Below are 12,480 nucleotides of genomic sequence, written 5' to 3' on the forward strand. Positions count from 1 at the left end.
TGCTTTGTGTAAATTTTGCAGGAGCAACCCTTGAATTATTAGCTTCTGTACACAGAGAATGTATCTATATTTCTTAAGATGCATACTTATGCTGCTGTAGCAATAATGAAAAATGAGCTGCAAAAACAGATATGTGAATACATTTTTGGGCACAAAATGTAGTCCTGATTAAAACACATCAATGGATGCCAGATATTCTGCAATGCAGTATTTAAAAATAATAAATACCAATTTAGATTTTAATAGTAATGACAGGGCTTTAAAAATAACAGGCATTTACACCCAAAATTACCTTTCCACACTAAGTTTTTCGTAAACAAATAATAAGAAATATTTCTTCAAAATTAATGTCTCCTGCAAGTATATGAAGTATCAACATCTCTGTTATTGCAATAACAAAAGTAAGTACCGGGTGCACTAACAGAGAAGAGTATTTTCTAATACATACAAAGAAAGAATTACCATTCCTCTATCACATTGCTATACTACACATTTAACCACTCAGTATTTCACAGAAAACAACAGCACTACCTTCACTCTAGAAAACATGCTAAAGATCTTGTTCCTAGAAGCTATCTGGCAAAGCAAATAGCAGCCTTAAAAAAAAAAATAAAATAAGCAAACCTCCAAACTGAATTCAACCTGGCTAAATGTGTCAAGTAAATAAGTTCTGGTTTATGTTTGCTGCCTATTGTTAAACTACCATTTGGTTTCCTCTTTCTCCCTGTTTCTAAACACTCTGCTTTAATTCAATAGACCCAGTCATGCTCAGGAAATTATAAACTTGCTAGTAACTATACCAAGCAAGTAATTAGAGCAACAGCATCAGCTGTCCTACTGTATGTGAATGCCATTCCCAATTGGTCTCCTTTAAATACATGAAGTTAAATAACATTTGGACTGTGTTATACAGTTAAGGTAAACACACACTCAAGGCACTCCGTAGCTTTTACTGTTTGTCTAAATCTATCATCTGTCATCTGCCAGATGCCCAAGGGTGTCAAGATGAAAAGTCAAGAGCTGCCAAAGAAGTCATGTGTCATTTATTACTCAAAAGCAAAGGTGCATTTACAAACCATATGGGCACAACTTGAGCAAAACACTTAGAAGAGTTAGCGAACTACAGCAAAGGCATAGACCGGGGTGGAAGGGGTGCACAGCAAAGTATGCTCACTGCTTGTCCCATGATGTTAAAAATGCGTTACCTCCCCCCCTAAGCACAGTGCTGTTTCTCTTCCATTGCTCTGCTCTTCCATTTGCAATGCTAGCTACGGACTTCCTCTTTACAAACTCTACAAGATGTCCATCACTGCACTTGTGCTTGTCAGTGCAGTTGTCAAACCATTATGAAATGCTCTCCTTTTATTTTTTCTACTTTCTTGAATTGAACAAAATGTCAGATAATTAAAAAACAAAACGAAACGAAACAAAACCAGTGTTCCATTATGGAAAAGAAAGTCTTTCACTGACAACTAAGACTTGCTATTGACCTAGTCACAGTACAACTTTCTAGCACATTTTCTGGGCAAAGTCAGTGTGCTCAACAGACAGTTGACCTTGAATGAAACAGACTCGGGTCACTGACAAAAAGGCTCCAAGGCAGAAATTGCACCTGTAAAAGCATGGCACAAGCATCTTGGGGCATTCCCACTTTTTTTCTGCTAGTGCCTCCTTTTCCTTGGTCAGCAAGTTGCAAGCAGGCTAAGTGATACGAAAGCTCTGGTTTGTTTTTTTTCCTTTCCAGTTCGACAGCACGGAAGGATTAGTCTGCCAAGAACCAGAGCCAGTATGAACATGTTCGTAATGACATCTGCAGAATTTCCTAACACTATTAAAAGAACATCCCCCGCTCCAAGTGCGTGCATTTGTGTATGTGTGTGTATACGTATAAACCACATCTTTATGAGTGAATGCCTCAGTGGTACTGGCAGGAACCATTACAAGGTAGAGGTCTTCACACACTCATCTAAGGAAAACCAGCAGCCCCACATACTTTCAAGTTGCTTCCAGCACACTTCCAACTAATAAAAACAGTTTCCATCTATGAGGTGTAGTTTGAGCCAGTGGAGCAAGATTTATTCACATTATTTCACAAAGTTTAGACTGGACATTCATTCACTGCTTTACAAGTCAAGCTGCCTTAAATCCAGTCTGTGAATCCTGATGTTTTCCTGCCCAGGAATCAAATGCTCCAATAACCCTCCCTGCCCATGGAGTGAGTCGCTGTCTCTATAGAAGTGATCAAATTTACCAAGAGAGAGGGAAAAAAAATGTGAAGGAGCAGGAAACGCAGAGGACAGAACCACTGACCTGGCGTAACTACAGGTACAGGGGTTGCAGCCAGGGAGACGCAATTTGGCACCAATATGCTAGGAATCCCACTCCCACGAACAGAAAACAAATCACGAAAACATAAAATGGAGAGAGAAGGAGGGACGCTCTACCCACACCTAGAGCTTAAACATTTAATTTCCTCCATTCTCCCCAAAACCATTCTAAAATTACTTAACGCTTCCAAGAACAAAAGTACTGCTGGGAAGTGAAATTGGTCCTGATGTGGAAGCTGGGAAAAGTAGCACATGGTAGGACCTCTTCCTTAAAAAACTAATTCCTGAAGAGGAAATGTTCCTAACTGAATGTGTAGAACAAAGGTGAGTACTCTACGCTGCAGACCTAAAAAAACTACCATGCAGGAAAGATTTTGAGGGCAACACAGTACAACCACCGTAGGGCCAGGTACCAAGGATCACAGCATCCTGAGAGAAGCACCTGAGAGAGGCAGTATCTCCTTGCTTCCAGCTTCCACCAATTTCTGCGCTCCCTGGGAGCTGGATGCTGCTGCCCTTTGTAGAGGCACAGGGCTGCCAATCTGCTGATTGGCAGCATTTTGCTTTTGAGAAGCAGCATCTCTCAGCTCCTGCTGAGTTTCTACCAGTCCACTTAACCTCTAATCTGGGAATGAAAAATAGTCTGGCACACCACCCTTAAAAGGCTCTTCTGTAGACTGCACAACAGTCTCACTTGAAAGCAGGCATCTCTCCAAAACAGATAATGGTAAGCTAAGAGCCCACACCAGCAATTCTGAAGTGCTATCAGAAGACAGCCAAACAGATTATTTTTTATTAAAACAGCCTCCTTGGGTATTAAAAGCAAAAATTCATGAACAAATGGAGAAATTTCTGAGGCCATTAATTTTGTCAAAGTATGCACGCAGAAAAATTCACATTTATGCATCAATTCATTAAAAATGTGCACCTATGATATCTATGAAGAAATGAGTAACAAGCCTAACAGGTGTATATAAATAAAGATGCATGTTTAAGGGAATGTCTACAAGCTGAGTCCTGTTTTTTTATAGTAGCAGTCACTTCTTCACTCTTAGGAAAACTATCAGGTCAAGAAAATACTTCCTAGTGCTGGAACAGGCATATGCACAACAGATATACAAAAATCTGTCACTATGTACAAAAAGCAATGATTACCTTATATTGTTGAAAAGGCAAGTTGTTGCTAATAAAGTTAAGGTTTTTTGGCTACTTCCGAATCAGCTTCTTAATTAAGAAAAGGAAAGACAAAATAATTAATCATGACAAGAAGAAGGAAAATATATTTTACTAGCTCATTTAGAGGATATGATACCTCTAAAATACTGAAGTGTTAAAGTATTTTAATGTGTGCATAAGAAAACAACGTATTGAATAAACGCAATCACCCATGCATTAACACAGTAATTATTGGGATATATCAGTGGAACATGCATCCTTGCATGTGGTGTATTTTTTATTTTACTCTTCACTAGAACAACAGCTTAAACAGCTCCAAGATATTCCCCACAGAGCTATAATTAGTGCTTAAAGTGCAACCAAAAGAACTGTTGGCTGAAACCTGAAATCTGAACCTGTGGAATGCTGCAATGAATTTCTCATTTTCCTAAACAAAATAGAGCCAGCTACAGAGCTGCATGAATCGCAGTTCTGATTCAGTCTATCTCTCCATATTATCATTACCGTTGTTGTTGCTGATACGGTTGCTGGGATAAAACAAGATGCATATTTTAAACACCTGTGATAAAACTAGAACTGAGTTTTCCAAAATTTCTGTTGCACAAAGAGTCTCTAGTTAATGATAGGTGAAATCATCTCTGCCTGCAAAGCCAAAGTAAACAGGCAGTGCACAAGAAAGATATCTGTATTAGGACTGGATACAGGATGGACTTCACACATACAACACCCATTCTATGGACTGGGTTCAGGCAGTTCTCATCACCTTTATACTACCGTCTGATTAAACACTAGAGAGGAATCCATGGCCACCAGATCCACACAGCTGTTGTTTCACTACTTACCTCAGATTCTTCCTTATCGAAAACTTCAGGTTTTGAGATGTCTGACAAAATTCTGAGGTTCAACAAAGAATCTCAGATTTTCTGCAAATTTAGCTTTTTTCAGTACATGAGAAAAAAAATAAGGCCACTCTGCTTTTACTTGTGCAGACTGGGGACTGCAGTAATCACTTAGTGCGGTTTGTCTCCCAGAGCATTTGTTTAGGAACAAACAACACACTTAGGCTGTGTGCAAAATCATTGCCCTCATGGTTTTGTGCCTTAAACTTATGCTAAATCTATGCACAGAAAAATGCCAAACTTAGAGCAATTTGCCTTTCAGAAATCTTTTTTCCTGCATGACACACAGAAATACACATATTTTGCTGTTGTTCAAGTATATGAGTAAAGTGGATATGAGATTTGCCCAAACAAAGTAACCAGATTCCTGTTTCAAAAATGCACGCTCTGAAATGCATACACTTAAGCGTATGGTATATGTAAAGAGAACCATTTGCCAAATCTGCTCTTCAGTATTGGCTTTCCAAATTAAGATTTATCCCAGAACAAGAATGGTGTGGTTTTTTATGTTCAAATATATCACCTGTTTCAGGCTGGGCACCCAAACGCAGAGGCCACTTTTGACAAGAAGTGCAAAAGCAGTAACACCATTCTGGCTTGCTACAACAGTTTCCATATATGTGTGAGATGGGATGAGGTAACCAAACAGTTTTGGTTTCCAGTACACTTTGTGACATTGTAAGGAAACCGGACATTTTGAGGTATATTTTCCTGTAACTGTCATTCCAAATTTTCCTGCCTTTTAGGATTTGTATATTCCATTGAATGTAATGTAAGAACGTTTCTGGTATATTATTTCTTTTCCTCTTTTTTTCGTGTTGGGTTGTTTTTTTTTTTTCCTGCTCACTTTTCACAGAAATCAAAGGAGCAAAATTTTAAGGTTAGCTTTGTTTATATATTTCCAAAACAAAATAAAGTGAATAATACCAAAGTTCATCCAGGTATCACTGAGCCTAAATTCTGTTTCATTTACTGGGAGGTAATATGCCTAATTCTAACTTGGCTGAATACTGAAAGTTGCTAACTATGTGCAAATGGTAAAGCAAAGAATTATTACTAGCTTAATGATGTGTTAAGGTTGTCACCTAACCTGATTTTTGCTGGGCAATCTGTTTGCAGAAAACTAAATCATATCAAGTATAAACCACATCTGCAAAGCCATTAAGGCATCCTGAGATAGGTGTATCAGCCAAATGCAAGGTAATAAGACCTAAAATGAAGCTTGTTGGTAAGACATAGAGGAGGGTGGACAAACACTTTGCAAGTGGTGACTCTGCAGTTTAGGGTCATGGAAGATAACCAACTGGCAATGAGCTACCCTAAAATATAGTCTGCTCCTTGGATTGGTAAGCAGGGTGAAGATGAACATGTGCAGGGAATAGGGAAACAGTACTATGCACGCACAGAGAAGGCTACCACTTCCATGCCCCACTGTGGTATCCACACTTGACAAAATAATGCCAGGAAACACAACACAAAAAACATTACTGTTAAGGCAGTAGAACAGATTTTGAAGGACAGAATAAGAGGCACCAGCACTAATGGAAATAGGTTGAAATGCAGCACATACTTTAGATTTCCAGGTAAATCTGCTAAGTTTTTCTCTGATAACTTACTTTATGCAGAGAAATGTATTAAAACCAGTCTGTCTGGTTTCTGCAAAATGTGTGATGAGCCCTCCAAGAAATCAATAGTGAAATAGAAGAAAATGAAGTTTAATGTGGAAGTGGAAATGGCTGCACCAGAGATGATGGGCTGTGCTAGAGTATTTTAAATAGTATAATAGAGTAGGGTATTTAAAGCCAGGTAAAAAACTTATCAGGGGATTTTGACATAACAAGAAAGAACATGTTAGTGAATCTAGTAATTACAATCACCTGCCTTCAAGAAAAGAATTCAGGCTGGAGGACGTGCAGAGAAGCATCACTCTGATGAGCAAGGAGATGGACAGCTCAGTTTTTAAGCAACAAATGAGTGTGTCTTGTTTATCCTACCAAAATGAAGCCTGAGATGGTGCTGTGTTCTATAAATGTGACAGAAACAAAAATGAAAGGAGAAAAGGTATTTAAGCATGTTTTGGCCGAAGAACAAATGGGAAAAAAACTGCACATGAATAAACCTGGCTGTAACTCAGAGGAAAGTCTCTAAGCAATAGATTAGTGAAGCTATGAAATGGTGTCCCAACAGAAAGAGAGGGGAAACGTTTCCTAATTCATTCTGGAATAGAAATTGCTGAATGTGTTTATAGGATGTGATGCCTGTGATAGTAGAGAACTGTAATGGATAACCTATGCAGTCATTTCCTGTCTTATATCCCTATGTTCCAATTTAATTTATCCAAGAGATCACTTGGCCAAATACTTGGTAATTACTTGCATGTAGAGATTTCTAACACCATAAGATGGACCATAAGTATAGCACAAGAGGCATTTTACAATGAAAAGGGAACTAAGAAATTTAAATGAGTAACAAGCTATATATTTTTTCATAGTGAAGGCTGTTAGTGACTTGCACAGCCATGGACATAACAGGTTTCAGACAAGACTGGCACATCCCAAAAAAACATACAGAAGAAAGAAAATAACAGATGGATCAAGAAAACAGGGATATTGATGCAGTAACAACTGGATGAAATTTTGCTGATCTGGCCTATGATGAAGGCCAGGACTAGATCATAATCACCTTTCCTGATGTTAGAACTACGAATATTATTTCAAGCCAATGGTGCTACATCTCATGATGTCAGAAGGAAGAATTACGATGTTAAAACGCCATATGATTTTTCTAGTTCTGGTACATAGTCAGCACCCAACTGTAGTACAGAGCCACCCAAAGTTTAGCTTGGTCTGTTGAAGTAACTGTAACATCACATGTTCAGATATTGCATCATAGATGCAACAGGAATATATGCATCAGTATATATGCAAATCATGTAACAGATAAATCCCAGGACCTAACATTTTTGATGTAACCTAACATATTAGGCATACTGAAAGTCATGTCTTCTGGGACCTTCCCCAAGCACAGGACTAATTCTTCTGTTTGATCTTCAACAAGTAGTTTTTGGCCAACTAACTAGAAATAAGCAGGGGGTCTTGTGCATGCAAAATGTATCTATTTATGATCTGAGATATGCATACACACATATACGTGTTATTCAGTCTCAAATGGCAGCTGTGCAAGGTGAACAAACACAATACAGAGTTTAAAAAATCTGGTCTTAACCTCTGTGCATCACTATTTCAATGTATAAAATGATAGCTATTTTGGAAGTTTTTTTGACACATTTGACTGGAAGTCTTCTTGTAGTAACTTGTCTGATTTTTGTAGTGCAATTCTCTGACAATGCAGAACAGAGTAACTCCTCTTTGTGTAGGCAACACATCCTACTATGATGCAGAGACGTGATTACAGGACAAATAAATTTAAGAGAAACTTCTGTGGTACAATACAGGCAGCAAGATTATGAACAATCTCTTCCACCTTTGGAGTGGAAGCATACAGTGATGATGATTAATAATAATAATAATAATAATGATAATAATAGAAATCCTTTTCTCCCTTCCCTTCCCTTCCCTTCCCTTCCCTTCCCTTCCCTTCCCTTCCCTTCCCTTCCCTTCCCTTCCCTTCCCTTCCCTTCCCTTCCCTTCCCTTCCCTTCCCTTCCCTTCCCTTCCCTTCCCTTCCCTTCCCTTCCCTTCCCTTCCCTTCCCTTCCCTTCCCTTCCCTTCCCTTCCCTTCCCTTCCCTATTGTTTGGTGATTGCAAGAGAGCCTTCTGCTACCAGGAAACACTTTGAACACACACTCTGCAGCCAAAGTTGGTGAAGCGAGAGAGATGAGAAGGGGCAGTGGTGATGGGAGGGAAGGCACCAAGCCGAGTTCTCACAAGAGGTTCAGCCACACAGCATCTGATCATTAATGGCCATCAAACACTTTGGCTCCTGTCCAGCTTGCTAAACAGAATGGTGTCATGGCAATAAGATGAAGGGCCCTGCGCCGATGCAGGCAGAAAGCCAAAAGTTTCCATGTAGATTTCCCTGCCTCTCCACCCTCTTAGGTTATATTAATGAAGACCTGCCCTGTTGTTGATTTGGACTGCCTTATGGGTACTGCAGAACAAACAACATAAAGCATGCCATTGGCGAGACATTTGGAGAGGTGAGATAACCAGCTCTTTGAAGCCCTGCAACGTAAAATATCAACAGGGGTCATATATCCAGAAACTTGACTATCAGGCCTTTGCCAAACAGCAGTGAAAGAACAAGTCAGAATATCTGAAATGCATTACTCTCCAAATGATGTCGAGACTAATCCCAGAATAACAGGCTTATTTGTACGAATAGCAATGAACTAGTCTGAATGCTACATCACAGAGCCATGAATCAGTAAGCACAAGTCTCTCAAGTGCTTATAGCATTGTGCTTATAGACTCTGTGAGACAGACAGTGATCTTAAAATCTAATGGTACTTTGGTTTTATCTTTCTGAATCAAGGAAAGGCTTTTGTGTTCTCCCTTTTGTCCCAAACTCAACACAGTCTTATTACATGATTTGGCCACAATCATGTTTTGCAACGCTAAGCTAAGTCTGTTTGTTCTTGAGCACACAGTGAAATGTGACATTGCATACCTAATCTTTTCTTGAATATGTTACTTTTGGATATACTGCCCTTTGTCTGATTTTCTTCAGGCAAGGTCTGTGTGATTACAATGGAATTATTTTTGAGATTATTAGGTCCACAACTTCTAATACATTGGTATTTAAAACACAAGCCTCTAGAATTTTCCACCCTTATGACTACACTATTTCCAAGAAAAGGACCTTACCAACTGGAAGGTGGATATAAAGGGAGCTTTAATATTTGCATAGAAATTGTTTGACAGCAAAGTCTCCAAGGTTTCTCTTTGAACTCAAGTATGCAAATTTAATAGAATTAAACAAAATACCCTAAAGATGACAGAAAATCATGGTACTTGAGACAGGTTTGAAAATTGGTTTTCCTCTTCCTTTACCTTGATCCTGGGCAGGATTTTTAAAGTATATTTGACTTGTGGGTTAGATTGTCATTTCATAAACTTAGTTATTACTCAGTATCCTTTCTTTAAATAGATTTGTCTATTTCAATTCATGGCATATGCTGTCTCTGTGGGACTCTATGGAAAAACTGTACAGTCATTTATCTTTGTTACTTTCTGCAGGATTTGGAAGGAGTAATCATATTAGCTCAGCAGATTTAAAAATAATAATAGTTCTAAAACACCCTGCATGAGCTGTTAATTGGAATAATAAGCACCAAAGATAAACCAGGCATTTTTTTCATGGATCCCAATCTCTCAGCAAACTGAATAAGAAACTGTGGCTCCTGCATCCATGTCATTTTTACTTCATGAGTGTAATAATAAATTAAAAAAAGAAATAATTCAGTTTAATTATACTCTAATCAAAGTTATTATCCAGCTTTGATTTTCATAATTAACAAGCTGAGCATAATTTCCAGTTCAGATGCTCTTAAAAAATCTTGACCTTTCCTTTATCTGTCCCATTTTAAAAAAATAATATCCAGTTGTGTGTGCATATGCACAACAAATGAAGAATATCAATCTTGAACCTTTGTGTAGACCTGAAAGAAGGTCTTTCCAAATTTTCCAGTGCCACCATTACTTTAATTTACATCACAGATGCTATACTAGATGTAATACCGTTGTTGTTGAGTTCAGTATTTCTAAAAAAGAAGGGTCAAGATCTGTACACAACGTAATAAGCATTTTTGTCTGACTATTATTGTTTGCACAATTACTGTGACTGCTTGGGGAAATCTATGTTCGGCTGAGTATCTAGTCATTACCTTGGACAATGATCTGATTTTAGGAATATTTTGGCATAGAGATAATTTGTCTTTTCTTCTTCCATTTGCCTCATCTTTTACAATGATACATCTTACGATAGTGTAAGGAAATATACAAAAAGTACCTTTATCTGAACACAGAAAGACATGGTTTATTAAAAAGAACAAAATCAGGTTCACCTTAAAGTAACTTTTGGTCTGGAAACTAAGCCTATTAAGGAAGGTGGTAATTGAGACATAAATTTACAATCTTTCAGTCTATCTTACGTTTTAAAGAATGAAAATTAGAGATTACCCTTAAACATTTTGTATTTCTTATCAGTGTGATTTAAGTTTTAAAGAGAACTTCTATTTCCTTAGTAGAAATGAAAAAGCTTTCATAGTCATAGCTAGACAAAATTCCTAAATATACGGATATGTTTAGCTTTATTCAACTCTGCATGGGCAACTTTGGGCAGATAAACTGAAATCAAGCTAAACTGTAAAAATAATAATTTTATTTGCATCAAGTATGACTTCTACTATTTCTCAAAAAAATACACCAAATTCTTTTTCTGCATTGTTATCAGAAAAAAAAAAAAGACCACCTCAGAATTTTAAAATTAGATACTATGTTTCTACTATATACTGGTACTTATTAAAAATATAGAACAATGAGCTGGTAAAATGAAATTCATCTGAGTTATGTAGAGTATCCTCTCATATTACAGCTATAATAATAGCAATGGAACAAAAATGCTTGTAGGCAAGATCCATGCTCTTGACAAATTATTCCACATTCTTGACTTATACTGGATTTATCCCCAGTTTGAGATTTCAATGAGGAAATGGCTGAGTTCTGGTACAGAAATTTTGGCTGAACTTTTCATGATTGTCTTACCTATATGAAAAATGACATTTAATCTAACATGTATATATGTTTAAATGTAAAACTTATTTTGTTCAAGTTCCCCTGCATCCTGCAGTTCCATTAGGGTCCCCTTCACCACTTCATTGTTTTTCTTCTCTGCAGTCACTGTCAAACAGTAGTAAACTCTAGCTGGGTGATGGGGAGCACTGATATTCCATCTGAAAGGAGGAGTGATGATGCATGGGAAGCACTAATGGAGATGCACTTGGCCTTCTACATACTTGTTATATTGTTCTAAGAGCATTTGGATAACTATTTTAATAATGAATACCAAATACAACAGAGTTCTCTGGGACAGAATCTATCAGTCTCCCTAAATGTGTTTAACTGCTAAGCCCCTGGAATTTCTCACAGTGTAAAGAACATACTTCAGTATTTTTTTATGGTAGGCTTCACATACTACATAATGTACAACAAGCAAAAGAGTAAATCTGCAGCTCCACACCGAATGGTCTTCATAAGACCAAGTGAAAGGAAGGCAGTGGTCCAGGGCTGCATGATTAGTAAATCATTCACAGAACTGAGTTTGAAAGACATGTCTTTAACATCATGTAGCATAGGAAGCACACAATCCCTGTTGTTAGTTTAGTATTTTGGTAATTGCTCTTCATAACTTACCTGCTAGGTAGTTCAGCACGTATTATCCACATCTGGAGCAGGGTGAGAGTAAGAGATTCATACTATGTTATTGAGGAAACCAAAATAAGCCAGGGATGCAGCTGTGATTAGATGTGAATTCATACTTCATAGGCTTGTGCTGCTAGGCAATGTTATGGTGATACTGGGTATCAATTTCATTATGTATTTATTTACAACTTGCAGTCAAGTATACTGTATGCTGCACTGTGCATACAGGCTGTCAGCTTGACCAGGTGCTCTTGTGAGTTTGTCCATTATCCCTCTGAACCCATTGTCTCTGGTTTGCTGTTATGACTGCTTTTTATGGTATAACTGAAATTAATATAGTCTCTCAGTGGCAGACACTTTTACATAGAGCACAAATCTTCCAGCCTGAATGTTAGCTACAGTTTGCTAAAATCAGTTTTTGCATACCTGGTTAAAACACTTATTCACTTCAATAATAGCTGCAGTTTCCAATCTTGCTGCACAGTGTTACCATGTTCTAGAAACTATGTTCCAGTTCCACTTTGGTCCAACAGTTTCACTCTCTTCAAACAAATGTTTTGTATGAATCCCCTCTTTTCTGATCCTAGAGCCACCCACCACTGAATAAGCAAGTCTCCTTCTGTATCCAAAACAATGCTCAGACTTTCAAGTGTAAAGCTTTAAAATCCTTTACACCAGCCCTATGTAGTGGAAAGAG

The 12,480-nt window shown here is 37.8% G+C and overlaps 1 protein-coding gene across 2 annotated transcripts in view; it reads right to left on the reverse strand.

The window, feature by feature from the left end:
• The window catches only part of PCSK5 (proprotein convertase subtilisin/kexin type 5), a 258,951-nt gene that overhangs the window by 139,244 nt on the left and 107,227 nt on the right, over positions 1–12,480 (reverse strand). The gene's annotated exons all lie outside the window — the stretch shown is intronic.

The sequence above is a fragment of the Numenius arquata genome, chromosome Z (genome assembly GCF_964106895.1).
Source record: "Numenius arquata chromosome Z, bNumArq3.hap1.1, whole genome shotgun sequence".
NCBI classification, from domain to species: Eukaryota; Metazoa; Chordata; class Aves; order Charadriiformes; family Scolopacidae; genus Numenius; species Numenius arquata.